Source organism: Rhinopithecus bieti, unplaced genomic scaffold, assembly GCF_001698545.2.
Source record: "Rhinopithecus bieti isolate Rb0 unplaced genomic scaffold, ASM169854v2 scaffold_18745, whole genome shotgun sequence".
NCBI lineage: Eukaryota > Metazoa > Chordata > Mammalia > Primates > Cercopithecidae > Rhinopithecus > Rhinopithecus bieti.
Window position 1 is genome coordinate 39,660 of NW_016809332.1, and position 13,770 is coordinate 53,429.

The following is a 13,770-nucleotide window of genomic DNA, read 5'->3' on the forward strand; positions in this document are numbered from 1 at the left end:
TATGGCAACAGAACTCCAATCTCTCCCTTTATAGTGACATGCCATTTTCCCTCTGCGTGTCTTTCTCCTCTACTAGTAAGGATGTCAGTCATACTGGATTAAGAGTCAACTCCACTCCAGTATGACTTAATCTTAATTACAACTTCAATGACATTATTTTCAAATAAGGTCACATTCTGAAGTGCTAAGGCTGAGGACTTATATGTACCTTCTTGGGGAACACAATTCAACCCATAACATAAATCACGAAAAGTATTATTACAGAGTCTCTTTCATAAATGAGGAAAGGTACAGAGAGATTAAGTGACTTGCCCAAGGTCATATATCGAATATGTGATGAAGGTTAGATAGAGTCAGTAGTAAATTCGATGTATCTTGTACTCTATTACTTTAGACTCTCTACTATGCTCTATCCCCAAATACTATAATAATGATAAATACAATAAGAAAAATTAGCAAGAACAAAAAATGTACATGACAGTTGGAGTAAAAATAGATGCTGCTATAGAATGGTTTATGAAATATGTGACAATTGAGAAGGCTTTGGAAGATGAGTAAGAAGATATGCAGCAACTGAGAGGCAAAAGAATGGCTAACCCACATGGAGGGAAACAGAAATGAGTGAGCAAATGAATTGTGTTGATAAAAGAGGCAGCAATTCAGGGGGGACAGCAATGCCTTCAGTTTTGAAGAAATTTAAGATTTGGAGAAATAGTAAAATATGAGGTTTTTGACCTGCTTGAAAGTAGATATAAAAAGCCGTATTAGACCTTTTTTAGTAGCAGCTGGTGTTTCATTCATATATGTTGAGTAGGGAAGAACATGGAAGCAGGAGATTATGTTTATTAAGACTCAATGATATGTCAGATCCTGTATAAAATACTTCTAATGTAATCGTAGTCAAATTTTACAACAAATCCTAAAGACATAGTATCCTCATTTAACCTCTCAGAAAAATTTTCTTATTTGCACATGGCCTAACAGCTAAAAAGTAGTTTCATTATGGATCTAGCTCCAGAATTGCTTTTTCTAGAGTCTGAGACTGAGCTTTAAAAAAAATTAATCTAGCAGCGATGCCCAAAATGACTAGGGAAAGACCAAAGACTATTTCAGACCCTGCTTGACCTGCTACCTGGCCCGTACTTACTCTCCAAATTAGTGGCAATGGAGAATAGGAAATATGTTCCATTAAAACATTTTAGAGGGTAGAATCTACAGTATTGCTTGTGATTTGCAAGAGATAAAGGAATCTAACTGTGGAGTTCCTTGTCAACTAACTGAGATATTCTGGTTGTAGTACCACCTATACAAAAAGAGACCTTTGGAGACTAAATGGTAGAATTACAAGAGAATAATCATTTCGGGTACTGGCTTAGCATCTAAGAAGACAGATGTACATGTATCGAAATGTCATTAGTGTGTGTGATTGACTATTCACATGTAGACAAAAGTTTAGTAAATATTGCATTATTTATCCTGACATTTCCAAATACAGATGTTTATTTTTAAAGAGTTTTAAATCTCATGTTCCATTTTACATTTTATAAAGTATACCCTGATTTTCAATTAATTTTTCTCAACTTAAGCATTATATATACATACATGTAATATATAAGCACACACAAGTAATTCCTCAGTCTTCCTTGCATAGGATAAATTAAATGCATCTAGAAAGAGCAGAATGAGTATGAATAAAACAGCCAAAGCCCAATTGACTTTAATCTTCCTGCTTGTTAATGTTATTCTTACAACAACATTTCTACTGCAGGAAGTAAAATAGAATGGGTTGATACTATCACCACTAAAGTCAGGAAAAAGTTACTGATTTAGAAGCATCGAAAACTCATATCCCCTATCATTCTTCCAGTATTTCATCTTGAAATCTAAGTATAGCTTTTATTTTCTGACCTTTTCTGAATGATTTAGAATTTCTTTCCACTCTTCCCTGAAAAAACATGACCAACACTTCAATTAGTTAACACATGCTATTAGAAGTAGGTAGTAGATGCTTTGTGATGAACTCATTTATTCCATAGAAGAAAAAAAAATGAAAGTGATATCCTTTTCTTTGCCTTTCCAAATTTTAATTATTGTGGTAAGGACACTTAATATGAGATCTACCTGCTTAACACAATTTTTAAGTATACTATATATATTGTTAACTATAGGCATGAAGTACTACAGCAAGTCCATAGAACTTATTCATTTTGCATAATTGAAACTTTATTCCTGTTGAATAGCAATTCTCCATTTCACCATCCTTTCGTGCCCTGGCAATCACCATTCTTCTCTCTGTTTCCATGAGTTTGACTATTTTAGTTACTTCATAGAAGTGGAATTATGAAATATTTTTTCTGTGACTTCATTTAGCATAAATTTCTCCAGGTTCATTCAAGTTGTTGCATATGGCAGGATTTCCTTCTTTGTAAGGCTGAATACTGTGTGTTTGCACGCACACACATGCAGGTATATAAATATCACATTTTCTATCCCATCATTCATCAATGGACATTTAGGTTGTTTTCGTATTTGGATATAATAAGTAGTACGGAAATGAACACAGAAGTGTGGACTCTGAAATCCTGAGTTCAAATTTTTAAAATATGCTCAGATGTGGCACCGCTAGATCATATGGTAGTTATATTTTTAATTTTTTCAGGAAGTTTCATACTGTTTTCTATGGCAGCTACATCATTTTACATTCCAACAATATACAAGGGTTCTAATTTCTCCATATCCTTGCCAACACCTATTATCTTTTGATTTGGGTGGTTTTGGGTTTTATTTTTGGTAATAGCCATCCTAGCAGGTGTGAGACGATATCCCATTACAATTTCTGTCTGTTTGTTTGTTTGTTTGTTTTCGAAGGAGTCTCACTCTGTCACGAGGCTGGAGTGGAGTGGTGTGATCTTGGCTCACTGCAACCTCCGACTCCTGCCTCCCTCCCAAGTAGCTGGGACTACAGGCACGTGCCACCATGCCCAGCTAATTTTTGTATTTTTAGTAGAGATGGGGTTTTACCGTGTTGGCCAGGATGGTCTTGATCTCCTGACCTCATGATCCACCCGCCTTGGCCTCCCAAAGTGCTGGGATAACAGGCATGAGCCACCGCACCCAGTCCTCATTACAGTTGTTATTTGAATTTTCTGATGATTAGTGATATTGAGCATCTTTTCATATATCTGTTGGCCATTTGTATGCCTTCTTAAGTTGTAGGAGTTCCTTATATATTTTGGATATTAACCATTTATTAGATGTATAGTTTGGAAATATTTTCTCCCATTCTGTAGGTTGCTTTTTCACCCTCTTGATTGCTTCCTTTTCTTTTTTACCAAAGCTTTTTAGTTTGATATGGTCTCGCTTGTCTATTTTGCTTTTGTTGGTTGAATTTTGAGTCATTTCCAATAAATCATTGTCAAGATCAGTATCATGAAGCTTTCCTGCTATGTTTTCTTCTAGGAGTTTTACAGTTTTCAGGTCTTAGGTTTAAATGTTTAATCTATTTTGAGTTGATTTTTGTGTATGGTATAAGAAAATAATTCAATTTTATTTTTTATATGTGAATATCCAGTTTTCCCAACATCATTTGTTGAGTGGCCTCTTTTCTATTGTGTATTCTTGGCACCCCTGTTGAATATGAGTTAACTATTTATGCATGGGTTTATTTCTGGGATCTCTATCCTGTTTCATTGGCCCATATATTTGTTTTATGCCAGGACCATGCTGTTTTAATTGTTGTAGCTTTGTTATATATTTTGAAATTAGGGGCCAGGCACGGTGGCTCAAGCCTGTAATCCCAGCACTTTGGGAGGCCGAGACGGGCGGATCACGAAGTCAGGAGATCGAGACCATCCTGGCTAATACGGTGAAACCCCGTCTCTACTAAAAATACGAAGAAAAACTAGCCGGGCGACGAGGCGGGCGCCTGTAGTCCCAGCTACTCGGGAGGCTGAGGCAGGAGAATGGCGTAAACCCGGGAGGGGAGCTTGCAGTGAGCTGAGATCCGGCCAGTGCACTCCAACCTGGGCGGCAGAGCAAGACTCCGTCTCAAAAAAAAAAAAAAAAAAAAAAAAAATTAGGACCTGTGGGGACTGGGTGCAGTGGCTCATGCTTATAATTGCAGCAACTGGGGAGGCTAAGACTGGAGGATCACTTGTGGCCAAGAGTTTGAGACCAGCCTGGGAAAGATAGAAAGACTCCTTCTCTATGAAGATATTTAAAAATTAGCCAGGCATGATGGCACACACCTATACTCCTAGCTACTTAGGAGCCTAAGGTGGGAGGATCACTCAAGCCCAAGAATATGAGGCTGCAGTGAGCTATGATCATGCCACTGCACTCTGGCCTGGGCAACAGGGTGAGATCTTGTGTCTCAGTAAATAAATAAATAAATAAATAAATAAATAAATAAATAATAAATGAGAAAATGTGATTCACCCATTTTGTTCTTTTTTCTTAAGATTGCTTTGGCTATTCAGAGTCTTTTGTAGTTTCATGTGAATTTTAGGATTTTTTTTAATTTTAGTAAATAATGCTGTTGGGATTTTGATATGGACTGTATTGAATTCACAGATCAATTAGGGTAGTGTGGGCATTTTAACAATATTAAGTCATTTAATTCATGAGTACCAGATCTTTCTATTTATTTGTGTCTTCTTTAATTTCTTTCATGAACATTTTATAGTTTTCAGTGCATACATTTTCAATGCCTTAGTTAAGCCTATCCTAAGTATTTTATTTATTTTGATGCTATCATAAATGGGATTTCTTTCTTAATTTTCTTTTCAGATTATTGCTAGTGTATAGAAACACAGGTGATTTTTGCATGTTGATTTTATGTCCTTTAACATTTGGTAAATTTGTTTATTAGTTCTAACAGATTTTCCTGACATGTGGAGTCTTTAGGGTATTCTCCATATAAGATAATGTCATCTGTAAGCACTTTTTTCTTTCAGGTTGGGATGTCTTTTGCTTGTTTTTCTTGCCTAATTTCTCTGGCTAGGACTTTTAGTACTGTATTAAATACAAGTGGCAAGAGTAGGCATATTTGTCTTATTCCTGATCTTACAGGAAAGTTTTTTGGGTTTTCACCATTGAATATGATGTTAGCTGTGGGATTTTCATGTAGTCTTTGTTATCATGAGGTAAATTTCCTCTGTTCTCATCCATTTGTGCTAATATAACAGAATATCACAGACTGGGTAATTTATTATGATCACAAACCTTATGGGATCACAGTACTGGAGGATGGAAAATTCATGATTGAGGGGCTGGTGAGGTCTTATTTGTTGTGTCATAACATGCTGTAAGGTATCACATGGCACAAAGAGAGAATAAGTGAGAAAAGGGGGCAGTACCTGCCTGTTTATAATGAACCCAATCCTGAGATAACAGCATTAATGCATTTAAAAGGGTAAAATTCTCATAACTTAAACACCTCTTAAAGGTCCCACTTCCCAATTCTGTCACAATGTCAATTGCAACATGAGTTTTGGAGGGGACAAACGTTCAAGTTATAGCAACTTCTATACCTAGCTTTTGTTTTCTTTTTTAGCTTTTACCATGAAAGGGTGTTGAAATTTGTCAAATGCTTCTTCTGAATCTCTTTTGGTGATCATGTGATTTTTATCCTTCTCAGATCATGTGGTGTACCACATTATTTGATCTGCATATGTTGAATCATCCTTGCTTGCTATCGTAAATGGGATTTCTTTCTTAATTTTCTTTTCAGATTATTGTTAGTGTATAGAAACACAGTTGATTTTTGTATGTTGATTTTATATCCTTCAACATTTAGTAAATTTGTTGATTAGGAATAACTCCCACTTGGTCATAGTACATGATCATTTAATGAGCTGTTGCATTCAGTTTGCTAATATTTTGATGAAGTTATTTGCATCTATATTCATCAGGGATCTTGCCCTGTAGTATGCTTTTTTCTTTCTAAAAATTTGTTCATTTATAATTGACAAAAATTGTGTTTATGGGGTACAAAACAATGTTTTGATCTATATAAACATTGTAGAAAGATTCAATCATGCTAATTAACATAACCATCATGTCACCCACTTATCATTTTTTTGTGGTAAGAAAGTTAAAAAGCTATTCTTTTAGCAATTTTGAAATATACAATACATTAATTTTTTCATTTCCTAATGTGAAATCATTTCATTTCCTTTTTTGACTTTTATTTTAAGTTCAGGGGTACATGTACAGGATGTGCAGGCTTATTACATAGGTAAACGTGTCATGAGGGTTTGTTGTACAGATTATTTAATCACTGAGGTATTAATCCCAGTATGCATTGGTTATTTTTCCTGATCCTCTCCCTCCTCCCACCCTTCACCCTCCAATAGGCCCCAGTGTGTGTTGTTCCCTTTATGTGTCCATGTGTTCTCATCATTTAGCTCCCACTTATAAGTGAGAACATGTGGTATTTGGTTTTCTGTTGCTACCTTAGTTTGCTAATGAAAATTGCCTCCAGCTCCATTCATGTCCCTGCAAAGGATATGATCTCGTTCTTTTTAATGGCTGCATAGTATTACATGGTATATATTTACCACATTGTCTTTATCCAGTCTATCATTGATGGTCATTTGAGTTGATTCCATGTGACCATCTTTGCCCACTTTTTGCCATTGTGAATAGTGCTCCAATAAACATATGTGTGCATGTGTCTTTATAATAGAGCAATGTATTTCCTTTTAACTATATACCCAGTAATGGGATTGCTGGGTTGAATGGTATTTCCGTCTTTAGGTTTTGAGGAATTGCCACAGAGTCTTCCATTATAGTTGAATTAATTTACACTCCCATCAACAGTGTGTAAGCATTCTTTTTTTCTCCACACCCTTGCCAGCATCTGTGATTTTTGGTCTTTTTAATCATAGCCATTCTGACTGGTGTAAGATGGTATCTCATTGTGGTTTTGATTTGCATTTCCCTAATGATCAGTGATGTTGAGATTTTTTCATATGCTTGTTGGTTGCATGTGTATCTTCTTTTCAGAAGTGTCTGTTCATGTCCTTTGCCCACTTTTTAACAACCATGGGGTTATTTCTTGTAAACTTGTTTAAGTTCCTTATAGATTCTGGATATTAGACCTTTGTCAGATGCATAGTCTGCAAACATTTTCTCCCATTCTGTAGAGCATCTGCTTACACTGTTGATAGTTTCTTTTGCTGTACAGAAGCTCTTTAGTTTCATTAGATCCCATTTGTTAATTTTTGTTTTTGTTGCAGTTGCTTTTGGTGTCTTCATCATGAAATCTTTGCCCATGCCTATGTACTGAATGGCATTGCCTAGGTTGTCTTCCAGGGTTTTTACAGTTTTAGATTTTACATTTAAGTCTTTAATCCGTCTTGAGATTTATTCCTCTACTCTAAATGAAAACTGTACATCCTTTGATCAACATTTCTCCTTTCTCCACATCCTCTTCCTCCAGTCCTATGATAACCACCTTTCTACCCTATTTCTGTGATGTTGACTTTTTAAAATTTTACATGTAAGTGAGATCATACGATATTTATCTTTCTGTACCTGGCTACTTTTGCTTAGCATAACTTTTGCTTGTCCTTTAGTTGCATTCATGTTGGGATGAATGACAAAATTTGTTCTTTCGAAGTTTTGTATAGCAGTCCACTGTGTATACCTATCACATTTTCTTTATTCATTCACCTGTTGATGGGTTATAGGTTGTGTCTGTGGGTTAGTGCAAAAGTAATTGCAGTTTTTGCCACTATTTTAATTGCAGCAAAAGTAATGGTAAAAACTGCAATTACATTTGCAGCAACCTAATATGTCTTGGTTCTCGTAAATAATGCTGAAATGAACACGGGAGTGCAGGTATAACTTTGACATAATGATTTTAATTCCTCTAAAGGAATTAAATATATACCACTATGTATCTAGAAGTGGAATTGCTGAATTATATGGTAATTGTATTTGTTTTGGAACTTCCATGCTATTTTCTCAAACAGCTGTAGTAATTTATATTTTCACTAACAATGTATAAGGGTTCCTTTTCTCCACATCATCATCAACACTTTTATCATTTGTCTTTTGATAACAGCCATTCTAAGAGGTGTGAGGTAATATTTCATTGGGATTTTAATTTGCATTTTCCTGATGATCAGAGATGTTGAGTATTTTTTAATATATCTATTGGCCATTCATATATCTTCTTTTAAGAAAACTGTCTGTTCAGATTATTTGCCCATTCTTCAATTGGTTTATTGATTTTCTAGGTGTTGAGTTGTTTGATTTTCTTGCATATGTTAGATATTAGCCCTTTATCAGATGTATGGTTTACAGATATTTTATTTCAATCCATGAGCTCTCTCTCTCCACTCTGTTAATTGTTTTGTTTGCTGTAAAGAACATTTTTAGTTTGATCTAATCCAACTTGTCTCTCATTATCTTTTGTTACCTGTGCTTTGAGAGTCCTAGCCAAGAAATCCTTGCCCAGACAAAAGTCATAGAGCTTTTCTTTTATGTTTTCTTCTAGTAGCATTATAGTTTCATTTCTTATATTTAACACTTTTACTTGTTTGGATTTTTTTAAAATGTGGTATGATAAAAGGGTCCAACTTCATGCTTTCGCATAAGGAATATTCAGTTTTCCCGACACCATTTATTGAAGAGATCGCCCTTTCCCTCATTGTTTATTCTTTGCACCTTTGTTGAAAATCAATTGACTATAAATAATTGGGTTTATTTCTGGGCTTTTTCTCCTGTTCCATTAGCCAATATATCTGTGTGTATGCCAATACCATAGCTTTATATTTTGAAATGAGAGAGTATTGTACCTCCAGCTTTGTTCTTTTTGCTCAGATTGCTTTGGCCATTTGGCATCTTTTTTATGTTATTCAAATTTTAGCATTTTTGACTATTTCTGTGAAAACTGACATTAGAATTTTGATAGAGATTACATTCATTTTAACAATATTAGTTCTTCCAACACATGAACATGAAATATATTACAATTGATATGTGTCTTCCTCAGTTTTTTTTTTTTTTTTTTTTTAAATCAAGGTATAGTTTTCAGTGTACAGATCTTTGACCTTCCTGGTTAAATTTACTTCGAAGTATTTTATTTATTTATTTTGATGCTGTTTTAAATAGGATTAATTTCTTAATTTCTTTGTTGGATACCTCATTGTTAATGTATAGAAATGTTACTGATTTTTCTATGTTGATTTTGCAAACTGCACGTTACTGAATTTATGTATCAGTTTTAACAGTTCTCTGTAGAGTGTTCAGGGTTTTCTACATATAAGATCATGTCATTAGCAAACAGAGATAATTTTATTTCTTGTTTTCTTACATGGATGTCTTTTATTTCTTTTTCTTGCCTAATTGCTAAGGATGGGACTTCTAGTACTATGTCAAAAAGAAGTAGTAACAGTCGATATCCTTGTCTTGTTCCTGATCTTAGAAGAAAAGCTCCCAACTTTTCACAGTTTTTGTATAATGTCAGCTGTGGGCTTGTCATATATGGCTTTATGTTGTTAAGGTACATTCCTAACATATCTATTTTTTGAGATTTTCTTATGAGCATATGCTAGATTTTATCAAATGCTTTGTCTACATCTAGTAAGATGATCATATGATGTTTGTTCTTATTTTGTTAATGTAGCATATCACATTTATTGATTTATGCATGTTTAACCGTTTTTGCATCTCTCAGATAAATCTCAAATAATCATGGTGAATGATTTTTTAAGTGTGCTAGGGAATTCAGTTTGCTAATATTTTATTGAGGATTTTTGGATCTATGTTCATCAAGAATATGGGCCTACAGTTTTCTTTTCTGGTAGCATACTCTTATGGTTTTCATATCAGTGTAATGCTGTCCTCATAAAATGAGTTTGATCTCCTCTTCAATTTTTGGAAGAATTTGAGAAGAATTCATATTACTTCTTTAAATAGAATTCACCAATGACCTTTTCCTTTTTCTTTTCTTTTTTTTTTTTTTTTTTGATTGGAGACTTAATTTGTTACTGATCTATTTTCTTTATCCAGTATTGGCTTGTTCAAATGTAATATTTCTTGCTGATTTAGTCTTGGTAGGTTGCATGTTTCTAAAGATTAGTTCATTTCTTCTAGGTTATTCAGTTTGATGGTGTATGGTTGTTCACAGTAATAGTTTATGATTCCTTGTATGTATGTGTTATCAGTGTTAGTCTCCCTTCTTTCATTTCAGATATTGTTTGAGTTGTCTTTTTTCCCTTTGTTAGTCTAGTTAAAGGTTTTTCAATTTTCTTTTTTCAAAAAAACAACTTTTTAGTATTTGCTTTGTTTATTTCTATCCTTATCTTTGTTATTTTCTTCCTTCTGCAAAGTTTGGGGATATTTTGTTCTTCTTTTTCTAATCTCTAAGATGTAATATTAGGTTGTTTATTTGAGATTATCCTTCTTTCTTTAATGTAGGCAATTATTACTATAAATTTTCTCTCAGTACTTCTTTTCTACATTCCATACTATTTGTTATCTTGTGTTTTCATTGTCATTGATCTTAAAATATTTTCTGCTTTTGCATATAATTTCCTCTTTGACCCATTGGCTGTTCAGGAGCATGTTGTTTAATTTCCACATAATTATGAGTTGTTCAAGGTTATTCTCTTATTGACTTCTAGTTTCATGCCATCATGAACAGTAAAGGTACTCGATATGATTTTAATCTTCCTAAATTTGTTAAAGCTTGTTTTGTGGCCTAACATGTGATCTATCCTGGAGAGTGTTTCATGTGATTTGAGAAGAATATGTATTTTGTTGCTGTTGGATGAACTCTGCTATAAATATCTATTAGGTCCATTGGATTAAAGTGTAGTTCATGCCTTCCTCTAACGAGAGACTGCAGAAATTATGTCAGGAGCAAGCCAGTAAAGAAGTCACTCTCCTATTCTTGGTGGTAGAGACCTTCCACCTTTTTTAAAAGAAAGATTATAGAATTGGGATTGTCTCTGTAGGAAGCCAGGGAAGAAGGCATGGGGAATGCTATTCCTCTTGTTTAGGCTGAAGAAGGTTTATTCTTCATTTGCTATGTAGATTTCCAAGTACTGGAAGAGGCCAGAACCACAGGGAGCGGCTGGAAAATGTGCAGCCTAATGGTTTCTATGGGGAAGTTGGAAAATGGTCTGATCCCAGGAATTAAAGCTTCTGAGAGGGCTCAGTCAGTTCAATACCCCCCATTGTTCTTTGTACTTCAGAGAAAACTCCAATGGCTTATCTCTGCCATTTTACAAGCATGGTGATCTAAAAGCCAAACTCTGTTGCAGGGACTATAAAAGTTGGGTTCTACAAAATGGAAAACTAAGGCACTTATGAAGATGATTGTATAATATAGTTCACATCTTCTCTCTTTCCACTCTAGAAAAATCATTCCCTAGAAATAAATACGTTTCCTCAAATTAAAAGGTTGGGTTCTATATGTGTGCTATAGCTTCTCAATCCTTGGGAAGTAGCTGCAAATTCAGGTTTCTTCCTAAATGTAAGGCACTGTGCTCAGGGTGGGGTTAGTGCATGAGTGTCTTTCCACTTTTTCTACCCATTTTGATATGGATATTTTCTGTCCTCTGGTGTGTATGAGTTTTTCTACTGGATTATGGGTTTCTCTGCAGAGAACTGATCCATATGTATGTAGATGTTTACTTGGTATGTCCATGAGATAAAAAATAGTCATAAGCCTCCTATTCCACAATGTTGTTAAGTCACTTCCTTCAAAAGTTGTAATTTTCTTTTCTTATGGTGTCTTTGGCTTTGGTATGAGAGTAATTCTGGCCCCATAAAATGACTTTCGAAGTGTTCTCTCCTCTTCAAATTTTTAAGAGTTTGAGAAGAATTAATGTAGATTCTTCTTTAAATGTTTGGTTAGACTTCTCCTGTGAAGCCATCTGGTCCTGTACATTTCTTTTTTGGGAGTTACTATTATTATTATTATTGGTTCAATTTGTCTATTCAGTTATTCTATTTCACATGATTCAGTACTCTTTGTTTGTATGTTTCTGGAATTTACCTATTTCTTCTAAGTTATCCAATTTGTTGGTATATAATTATTCATGGTAGTCTCTTTGATCCTTCTTATTCCCATAAAATCAGTTGTAATTTTTCCTCTTTCATCTCTGGTTTTACATATTTGAGTCTTCTATCTTTTTTCTTAGTTATCCTGGCTACAGATTCATCTATTTTATCTTTCAAAAAAACCAACTCTTAGTTTTGTTGACTTTTTCTATTGCTTTTCTATTCTCTAGTTCACTTACTTAGCTCTAATGTTTATTATTTCCTTCCTTTTACTAATGTTGGGCTTAGTTTTTTCCTTTTCTAGTTCCTAGACATGTGAATCTATATTGTTTATATGAGATCTTTCTTTTTATATGTAGACATGTATCACTATAAGATTTGCTCTTATCACTTGGACTCTGGACTTAGAAGGGGAACTCACGCACTGGGGCCTATTATGGGGAGTGGGGAGGAGGGAGGGAGTGCATTGGAGTTATTACATGATGAACTAAAATGATGAATTGATGGGTGCTGACGAGTTGATGGGTGCAGCACCACCAACATGGCATAAGTTTACATATGTAACAAACCTGCACGTTATGCACATGTACCCTGAACTTAAAATATAATAAATAAATAAATAAATAAATAAATAAATAAATAAATAAAAAAGTATTTGCTCTTATTACTGCTTTTGGCTGCTCTCATAAATTTTAGAAATTGTGCCTTTCATTTTGTTTGTTTCAAGATACTTTTAAATTTTTCTATTATTTTTTTTTCTTTTGGACCCATGCTTTTCAAGAGAGGTTGTTTTAATTTCCAATATTTTGAATTTTTTGGTTTTCCTTCTATTACTGTCTTCTAGTTTCATTCCCATTGTGGTCATAAAAAAGATATCTGGTATGATTTCAAACTTCTTACAGTTGCAAACTAACTTCATGACCTTGATATGTGATCTACCTGAGAATATTCTGTGTGCGCTGAAAAGATGGTGATTAAGATGCTGCTGGGTAGCATATCTGTGTGTTTTGTATCCATTGGTCTATAGCATTGTTCAAAGCCACGTTTGTTATAGATTCCATTCTGGCTGTTCTGTTCATTATTGCAAGTCAAGTATCGATATATCCTTACTTTTGTTAAAAAAATTTTTGGTAATTGCTGTATGTTTATCCCTTCAAGTCTGTCAATGATTGCTTTATGTATTTACATGGCTTTGATGATGGATTCACATATATTTATAATTGTTATATCTTCCTTGATGAATTAAACTCTTTTATCTTATTTAATGACCTACTTGTCTCTTATGTTTTTTTTTTTTTTTTTTTTTTTTTTACCTAAAGTCTATTTTGGCTGATATAATTATACTCAGTCCTCTGTGTCTATGGGTTTTACATCATAGATTCAGTCAATGCTGATGGAAAACACTGTATTCATGGAATGTGAAATCCAGATACAGAGGGTCAAATTTTTTTATCCACAGGTCCTGCAGGGCTAACTGTGGACTTAAGCATCCTCAATTTTGGTATCCCTTGGGGTTCTGGAACCATGACCCTGTAGATACTAAAGGACAACTGTATAGCCCCATTACTCTCTTTTGGTTACCATTTGTACAGAATGTATCTTTTTTGACTGGGCACGGTGGCTCATACCTGTAATCCCAGCACTTTGGGAGGCCAAAGCAGGTGGATCACAAGGTCAGGAGATCGAGACCATCCTGGCTAACATGGTGAAACCCCGTCTCTACTAAAATTACAAAAAAAAAAAAAAAAA

General features: G+C 34.3%; 1 protein-coding gene across 1 annotated transcript in view; it reads left to right on the forward strand.

Moving 5' to 3' along the window:
* The window catches only part of LOC108540241 (sodium channel protein type 9 subunit alpha), a gene marked incomplete at its 5' end in the record, with an annotated part of 55,492 nt that overhangs the window by 25,995 nt on the left and 15,727 nt on the right, over window positions 1-13,770 (forward strand). The gene's annotated exons all lie outside the window — the stretch shown is intronic.